The 9,992-nt window shown below is 33.7% G+C and overlaps 1 long non-coding RNA gene across 1 annotated transcript; it reads left to right on the top strand.

Annotated features, from left to right (window-relative positions):
• The first annotated feature begins 3,426 nt into the window (after window positions 1-3,426).
• On the top strand, window positions 3,427-4,844 carry LOC109540573. Its single transcript, XR_002172216.2, has 2 exons — window positions 3,427-3,578; window positions 3,667-4,844. It is a non-coding gene; the product is annotated as an uncharacterized LOC109540573 (long non-coding RNA).
• The last annotated feature ends 5,148 nt before the right edge of the window (window positions 4,845-9,992 follow it).

The following is a 9,992-nucleotide window of genomic DNA, read 5'->3' on the forward strand; positions in this document are numbered from 1 at the left end:
TTTCTGAGATTTTATTTCGACTAGGATTTTAAATGTGGAATGGAACTTCCAGTTCGTTCCTGCTAGATTAAGGCATTACAACAGATACGTCTTGAAGTGGTAGAAATACTAGATTTGAAGAAATTTGTTTTTTGGTCAAAATTGCTTCACTCCTTTAAAAGACAGACAAAAACACTCCAAAAATATCGCCGAAAAACGGGTGTGGTAACAACACAATGAGCGCGATCGCGTCGCATATGGGCCTTTCCTTTTTTGCTAACCCGATTTTTCGGTTTGTCTCAATTTTTTTCCCACTCACAAATCCCCACTTAGATTTTTTTTTTGAAAAGGTTTGACTCAGCAGAGGTGAAGGGCTGATTCTTGACAGTGGTGAGGTATAGCCGGCTCTGACAGGGTGTGCGTGTTAACAAATATAATTAAGTGCAAATTTATAACAGGCATATATTAGAAGTAAGGCGAATAAATGAATATATTGTCCCTTAACGCGTTATTTTGAGAAAAGCATAATTTATACTTCATCAAATTAAATAATTCTATATTTCCATACTAACGTGCCAAAGCACTTAAACTGTTGCAAAGTTCTGATGACCTTCATGTCTTCCTATATTACACTATATATATTTTGCTCTCTCGTGAATCTTATCGAGTCTAGCTCTAGTCAATGTCGTAACAGTCATGTTCGTCCATTTCCATTAAGGCACCCTTTAACATTTGCTTCGCTTTTCTTCCTGATTTTCCACAGACTTTGCACTCTTGGCCAGTTCCATAGTAATTTCGGTTTTTCCTTCGCCCTTTTCTCGTGTGTCCCATTTCCTTCGCCTGTTTTGCAGCTTAATATTCTTTTAGCCATCTCTCACTGCACGCACATCCACCTTGAACGTTTGCAGCCTTGATTCTGATCTTTTCTCGCTTCGAGAATTGCTAACTTCCAAACTTCTTCATAGCCAATGAATTTGTGTTTATTCTGAGTAAAATTTGAAACACGTATTTCTTTAGATGAGCCAAAGTGAAATGTTTAAATTTCAAAAGTAATGCCTGACACTTTATTTAAATTATATCGCAATACGCGACGGTGTCGTTTTTGGAAATAGTCGAAAAAGTTGAGCACCAAGTTTATCTTTTACTGCGTGTTTAAGTAATTATAATTTCAATTTAACCGAATCAAACTATTTATATATAGAATTAAAAGATAATATTATGAAATCGCAGGTAAGAACAGCCAACAATTCATCGCAAGTCTTACGGCTTTAAAATAGGGAATTGCCAGTGGACTAATTGATATTTTTATCGGATATCAGAACTGAGATTTATACTGATTGTATGAATTAAGAAACGATCTGCTACAATTAGATCAGCACTAGAAACCTACACAAATAGCAACGAATAGCGAGAATCTAACTCGCAATAAAATGTAACCAGTCAATTCTAAATTTATTTGACAAAAGCCTTAATTTAACCCAGAAGGTCCATTATGTATGTGCTGAAAAACCAAACCACACCAAAACCAGAGAAGAAAATGTGCAAAGGTTTTTAAAATGTAAAAAAAACATATATTGAAACCTGTAGTTAAAGGTAGATTTAGCACAATTTTCTATAGAACGGACCATTAGTTAAAATTCGTCTTGAATGATAGAAGTCCGACAAATATAGCAATAAACTTATGGGTAAGGAACATCTGTTACAATTTTTATAATGTTACTTTCGTTTTTTGTTTAGACTGTTAAGTTGTCGACAATATATTCAGTTTGAATGGAGGACAGTTTGTTTTTACCTCAGTCACGATTCGAGGGGAAATTGAATAAAGCATGCAAAGGGATTACTAAACGTGAAATCGTCGACAGAAACTAAATTCACCCTCTAATTTAACTAGGGCGTAGTCTTTAAGTTAGGTTGAACCCATTCACGGGACTTGAAAATGTTTTGTAATGAATTCCGTTTAATTCATTGAATTATCATTGGCTTTTATATTCTAATTGTAGTAGTAGCGCAGTAGGCATACATACACTTGTGCAATTGCTTTACTGCTTTAGCTCAAATAAATTTACATTATTCAACCTAATTTTGCGTTTTCGCTTTGCATCTATAAACACATTTTCCCAAGTTGCCAAGTTAAACACATAAATAATTACCTGAGGCGGAAAAGGCGAAATATTACTGATTTTCGGCGTAGCGTACTACGGCAGTTGAATTTCATAATGAATACTCTTTCATTAACCTTTTTTTTAAATATATATGTGAAGTTAGAAGCTGAGGCAAAACTTAGTTGATTTTTGTAGGTTGAAATTTGCATAAAAGGGAAATAATATATATTCATTTTTTAAATAATTTCAAAATTATGTAAAAAATGTCTGGGTTATTTATAGCTAATTTTAATTTTTTTCAGCTTTAGACTTCTTCACTTTATCCAAAGTTTGTCTGCACCAAATCATTTTAAAATTTCAAAACGTTTTTCTTTTACGCATAATCAAATTATTATCGGAAGACAGGTTTAAGTCTTATTATAGCAGCAGTGCAAGAAAGTGTACCTTAGAAATACGTAGGTACTGCAAAATATAAATATAAATTTAAATCAATTAAAAGGCAAATAAAAAGCCGACAGTAATTTTTTGATTTCATAACACCGAAGATCCGCTGACGACGGAATAAGAAAAGTAATCCTGCTCAGTTGTTAGTCGTGGAATGAGTAGTGTGATAATTTGCGTTATTAATGTTTAATATTGCCACCAAAACAGACCATTTGTCATTTTGTTTTATTGAATTCACTTCCTAAGCTTTTAAGAAGTAAACATAGTTACTTCATATACCTATACATATATACTTCAGAACGTCGCGTTTTTTTTAGGAAGTAGATCGTCTAACTTTCAAAAATTGTTTTTTTAGTTGACGCCAACTTATTTTGTGTAAATTTCTAGTCAAGGAATATGCATTCCATGACCTGATGAGATTGTAATAAAAAATAACTGCTGAAAAGTTCAGGCTTTGGCGCTTTGCTTTGGGCATTATTTTCAAGCAAAATTCGACTTGACAATGTTTCACGCTCTTCTATATAATAGGATATATCTTTTGTTTCTCCGTATTTTGATGAGGCAGCTTGATACTTATGTGAATAATCAATCACCAGTTTTCCAACACGTCTAGTCGCTTAACCCTGCCGGTAAAGCAGTAAAACGCAAACATCTCGTTGGTAGCGCTATACGTAGTTTAAACTTCCTTTCAAACTAAAGCAAAGCTTTAAGGGCTTGAGAGAACACTTAATATTAATTATTCACAATCAGGATCACATTTGAACCATAATTTTGAAGTGCTGAATTTCACTGCATAAGGTTTATTAAATTGGTAATTGTATTACCATTTTACGTGATTTAAATAGAAATTATATTACTTAAAATTTGTTTAAGTATCTCATTTCAAATTGTTACTGTTTCGAGTAGTGTTTATTGATAACGCTATCTCAACTAATTAATATTATCGTCTAGACTCTAGAGTGATGTGGTGTGAAAATAAAAATTTTAACTAATAATATTTTGAATGTTTTTGGTGCGAGATAGTTAGATTGTACAATTGTATGTAAGAACTAAGTAAGTATAGTACACCAGGGAAATTGTATGAAGGGTCTTGATTCAACATCGCCCCTTAATAATATTTCTTTTTTGCTACGTAAACCAGTTTGATCCTGTAGCCGCTGTTGAAGAAGCAAAGCCAGCACCTTCGCGCATATCTGTAGTTTCAGGCGCTGTGCTACACTCGGGAGTTAAAACATCGAAGGGCGATTTGCGGGTAGAACAGAAAGAGCAAGTAATAATTCTTCTAAAATTTTAATTCACCATTGAAGAACTAATTCTAAACATGTACAGTGGAGGCGTTAAGACGGTGGGTCTTGACTGGTCTAAAATTATATTATTATTATATTCATTTAGTAGAAAAATGCATTAATTTTAACTAATTATTAATTAATTAATTAAATTTTTAAATTCACACCAATGATGAAGGCCGATAATCATTTAGCTCGATTCTCATTGCAAGGCCTCGTGGTTAAAGGCCTCATTTTATCTGATCAGTCCATAGAAGATTCCGTTTTACTGGCCAATTATCTGTTGGATGATATGAAGAAAGGAAGAGAATCCAAACTGTATAGGCTGATTGAGAGGAAAGCGATTTTTCAACTGTTTCTTAAACTGTCAAGATTTCAGTAGAGCAAACGTTGAAAAATGATAATATGGTGGAAACAGTTTGCCTAATAATGAGGAAACAAAATACAAAGAATCCCGAACAGTTTAGAAAAACAGATTTGGGAGAGTTAAAGTGTTCGCAAATGATTGCATGGAGTTCGCTGATTGTTGGCGCAGAAGCCCTCACGAAGCTGAAAAACGGTTTGCTTCCATTCAGCCGCCAGACGAAGAAGAGCCTCCATCACCTCCCAATTCCAACGAACGGGCTAAACAGGTATATACCTGCAGAAGTTCAACAGGGTCTAAGAATGTGCCGAAGAAGCCAGAATAACCACCGCCAATAGTAACAGCCGACAAAACAAGCACGCACACTAGACTGATGAAGGAGGACATTTTTTTCATACGGAATAAAGAATACTCCAATAACACTAAACAGGCATTTAACTTCAACTTCTAACGTTGTCATGCGAACGACTAATTCCGCAAATATCCATGTTAGGGCGGCACCCAAGACCAATGAGCAAACATTTGGACCATGAGAAGAGGGACATCAAGACCGCACACTTGGCTGGGCATGGGGGAACTTACGGACTTTTTCTGTGTAATTAGTGGATTGTTAATTTTCCCAAGCTTGTCAGATATTGTAAATGTTGAAATAAATTTTATCTCGTATCGTATCTTTGCTACACCTTTTATTTTATGAGCATTATTTGTGCAGTAATAGACACGTCAACTGTTGACTACTTCTTGGTCATGACTCAAGTGTATGCTGTTTGTATAAGACAGCCTTCTTTGCAGTTAATTCCCCTGCTCAAATGACCTGAATATTCCATAGACTATCAATAGATTTAATCATGGTTAAATGAACACTTGAGGACTGCTATGAATAATATTCCAATATTTCACTTTGAAATCCTCTTAAGGAATAGAAGCAGAAGGGCTATTCCGTTCTATAGAGCGAACTATCTGCGTAGTTAGTTTGCGACATCTATTAAACTTTCTTGCCCGATTGAAAGTAAGACTTCGATTTAGGTATTGGCGGAAACGGTTACATAATGCTTTGCTCATATTATTGCCTCGATTGTCGCGTTATGAATAAGTACATATAGGAGTTTCATTGCTTCGTTATATTTCGATATTTTATATCATATTTAGCTGTGAAAATAAAATCGATTCTATAGGGCTTCGAGCTGAAGGATTTCCAATACTTTAATGTTAAAGCTTAGTTTAGTGCAGTTTGATACTTCTGTTTCTGTATTTTGACCTGTAAAGGATACATTTTCAGTGCTGAACTCTTTGTTTTTAGTATTCCAGATACCCAACTTTTACTATTAGACTTTAAAACTAGAAACTATACAATGAATGTAGCATTTAGCCTTATAAATTGCGTAGACACCTAATTAGGTACCAGTTTATTAATATTATAACAATCGCGGATAAAAGTATTGGCAAGCAGATTACTTGGACTTTAAGCGTTTACTTTCATATACTAGCAGCAATTCTATTTTTATTTAACTACATATTGGCATATTCTATACGTGTTTAAAGTGGTCCACTTGGAATAAATGCAAAGAGCAAATATCATGCAGTATTGCCACGAGAGCAAATTTGCATTCGCCTCTTTAGCCAAGTCGGCTATAATATGCCAGTTGAACTATACGTATATAAAGGGAATTGCTGAATATGCATGTGGTTTTATTTTTACAATAAAATGGGTTAGATTGTCTTTGATCTGCAAAACGTGGTAAATAAATCAAAGAAGGTTTCAGTTAATGTAAGAAACTCGTGTAAAATTATTTTCTAGAAGGCGGGTAAAAGAATTGATATTTTATGCGCTGGTTGTCTTTTAGTTGTGCTTTGTCCAAGCTTAATTATTTATAGGTGAATTTCCGGGCAATATTTGCAGTAATGGCTTTCGGTAAGAGCCGTTACATATTAATAACACTTATTTGAAAGCATTAACTTCTTTAAAACCAGATTTAACCACAAATTTCAATGGACTAATTTTTTCGTTGAGTTCAGTTGATCTGATCTAAATGAATTAGAAAATGGCCCTAATGAGACCGTCCGTCAGCTGCCCTTTCGCGAGCTCTAATTAGGGTATTCGACAAAGGGGTGCCTTCTGTGCCTGAGGAGGGTTGGGTAGAAAACTTTTTTTTCTCTTTTGTGACATTTTTGTATTTGCGCGCTTCTTCTGAACGGACCTCATACATAATTTAATAGCATTATATCTTCAAAATCTCCTACAATACGGAGCAAAATAATTCAATAACTGCTTAATTCTATGACCTTGTTTAATATTAATTTCTTTTAAGATTTGAATAGGTTAAATAAATAATATTTTACACATAACTCGCATGCGATGTGTTCATCATTCAACGACATATCCTACATTCATTCCACAATGCATCAGGTTTTACGCAAACGATATATTATACATATTTCTTCTCACAATCGCTTAATAATTTCTCACCAACTTTCAACTGCCGCCTTCGTAAACCTTATTGGTTAATATTTTGCGCTTGCCATGTTGTTAAATCATGTTTAACATCTACATCCTAATTAACTTTCTAAACTAACGACGCATGGCTCAAAAGTCATTTTAACTACTTTTAAACTCTTAAAACGTTTTATCCCATGGCGTGCGATCAACTGTTGGAAACTTCAAATGATAAATTATCTGATCAAAATTAGACTGGTGGAATAATCCACCAACCCAATTTCACGTTTCCCAGTTAGTCGAAAACCATGAAAACTTCCTTTATATATGTTAATCATCCGTAATATCGATTTAGTGTGTAAAGTTTGAGGGATAAACGCGGTGTAGAATTTAGGCTGGGGGGTGTTAAACGTAAGTTTAATGAAATATTCGTTATACGACCAGATTCATAAAAACACTATTGGATGAGGTTCCACATTGTTAGACAGACGTATTAAATTTAGATTATATTTAAGTCTTTTGTCTGCAAACTGTACGTGTGTAAGTGTAAGGATACCTACCAATGCATTTTAGAAGTCATTGAAACGAACGGTGAATGGGTAGTAATAATCTTACCTGATTCGAAAAACGAATTAACGTATTTCGAACTAATATGATAATATAAAAGAAAACTTATAAAACAGTATCATTACAAATGTATACTCAATTAATCTAAACCAATTTAAATTATTGAAAAGTATGCTTCCTATCAAGCTATGAAAATTTTGTTACGAGCTATTAAACGTCACAAAATATTGCTCCTAATCGCTACCAAGGAAAGATTTAGTAAGGGTCAACTTGATCTTGTTTGAATTTAATAGTTCGGTTTCTTGGGGCATCTAAAACTAAATTCATAAGCCCCCGGGGTGCCGTTGATATGTCTGCTATCATTACCAAACTTATGTTAAACTGTAAGTATCTCAGAAAAGAGTCGAGAATAAAAACACTACATGAAAGTAGAATCTTTACGGCTTATTTGTGAAAGAGACCTCATTAATAAGCAACTTATTCTATTTATCAGATGTAAAAGAATATAGTATATATTGAATGCAATTAAGTCGCACATGGACTTGCTGGCGCTTTATTTTTGTATTCGCTTGTCGGGCTCGCGCTTCATATTGATGACTAAATCAAGATTTCAATTTTTTATTCAACGATGCTAAAACGAATTATGTGGTTCAAATGGGGCTTGAGAAATTTTGAAAAAAGCAACGTCATATTGGAGCCGACTTTGCAACTCAAATAAAAACACGCGAATCTTAAACTTCTTGAAATCAAGACTTTTTTGAGAAAACTGCCAACATTTCCTTATCGATGGTTCACTTTCTAAAAAGGACATTTAGTTTTCTCTGGAATGATGTAAAAATAAGCGTTCTTGTTCATTTTGCTTCCGAGTAATGAGCAAAAACGCGACAGAAAATATTTATCGCACTCAAAGTAATTAACATCGTTTTATAATCTACTAAATCAAAAGAACTATATTTCATCATTACGTTGTGGAATGATGGATAAATCCTTTTAGGGGCCTGATAGGCTAGAAAAAAATGTTTACGTGGGATACGTGCGTTGTTTCCCCGTCTGAGATATTTATCAACGTCACTTTTAATTTACATATATTTTCACTTTACGGATAAACGTATATTAACCTTTGCTTTTATGCGTCGACTAGAATCATATTACTTAGCTCTTGAGCAAACTGAACAAAACAGCTTCGGATGCTTACAGATCTGGCTGTGTTATGCGCTGCAAAATGTTTCTCATAATAGTATGACTCATATTCTGATTAGTTTGGATTAGCTGGTATTTGTTCAAAATTGCTAAGATTAGTATCACAAAAGCTGTCCCTGTAAATATAAATTTGAGGCTGGCAGTGAGTTCTGGCCAGACAAAGATTCTCTGAACTGCGTTAAATATTGCAAGGTGGAAATTGTAGCTAACGAAGAAATTTGTAGAAAAATAACAAAGAAATATTACAGTAATTTGTTAGTTTTTTGCAAGCATGCAAAATATTTGAAAATTTGAAGTATATCAAATTAATGGAGTTATTAACCGCTGGTGGTAACGAGTGTTGTTCAAAAAGAGCAAAAGCCGTCAAAAGTAAGTTAAAAGTCGTCAATTCGCATGAAAACTCTTTCAGGAGTGCACAATATTTGGTCAATTTTTTAATGAAATGTTGTTCACCTTATCTGCTGAGAAACAAAATAAATTTGACAAAAAGTTCACCAAAAAGCAATATACCGCCAAGCGATATAAATCGCGCACAAATCTTGATATCGAAAATGGATACAGTTACGATTTTATATTTTTAATTAAGAGCTTTATATAAAATAAAGCTTGTCAAATGTTCCGCTATAAATTTTCTTGTCTGTCAGTCTTTTCTTTCTGCAGAAAGATAGGAATATCATAATAAAATAAAGCTTCAGTTGTTCACTTTCAGTCACCCAACTCGATATTTTGAATGACGCAAATCTCAGAAAAGGGTTATATCGATTTTCAAAAATTTAGCAATTAGCGAATTAGAACGTTTGCTTCAAATGTTCCGCGATATTCTGTGTAAAGATTGTCCGATAGCAATTTATAATTTTTTTGCTTAATCGTCAAATCTGTAAGGCATAATTGTCTCGGTTGAACGATGTTAACATATTCTACATCCATTAAGCATACATGATAATTTTATTTTACAGACAGCACTCCCTCATTATACTCTAAAAGTATATCTAGTAACGGACCTTTGAATATATTGTCTGCCTGTATCAAAAAACAACAGGACATTTGGCTTAAATGTCTAGTTCTTGGTACTAAAATACTGACCTTCAGAAGATGCATAAAAACGTTAGGTATGTTGTACCTCAACTTACAATAACCAACTTTTAAAAATGTGTTTCTTTAATTGGACTAGCTGACATTTCAGTTTTAACGCAATATCACTAAATGTATTAAGTGTAAGTTTTCCTCAGGGAAGCTTCAACAGAACATGTAAATTCGACCACAGTTGAAACTGTTCATATTTTAAAATTATTGAGAGAAAATGTTAGCGATTTTCAAGAATATTTAGTTGCTTCATTTGATTCTAAAATCTTAGTTTATCAGTGTTCCAAGTGGATTTTTTTGTCATTTATCAACATTTAAAAGAAATCACACATTCCTTACGAGCTTGGTAAACATTCCTAAAATACATATTTGGAAGCCTAGTCACAGTTTACTTTGACAAGGAAATATGTATACAAATACCCTTCTGTATTTATCAAATTATATACGATTCATTCGTTTGGAAGTAGGTACCTTTGTTGCAAATTCCCTGATCAGGGTTCTCATCATAGACCATGACATCAGTAAAATCCATA

Source organism: Dendroctonus ponderosae, unplaced genomic scaffold (assembly GCF_020466585.1).
Source record: "Dendroctonus ponderosae isolate FM_Combo_2020 unplaced genomic scaffold, Dpon_F_20191213v2 Dpon_F_20191213_6, whole genome shotgun sequence".
In the NCBI taxonomy this organism is placed as follows: Eukaryota; Metazoa; Arthropoda; class Insecta; order Coleoptera; family Curculionidae; genus Dendroctonus; species Dendroctonus ponderosae.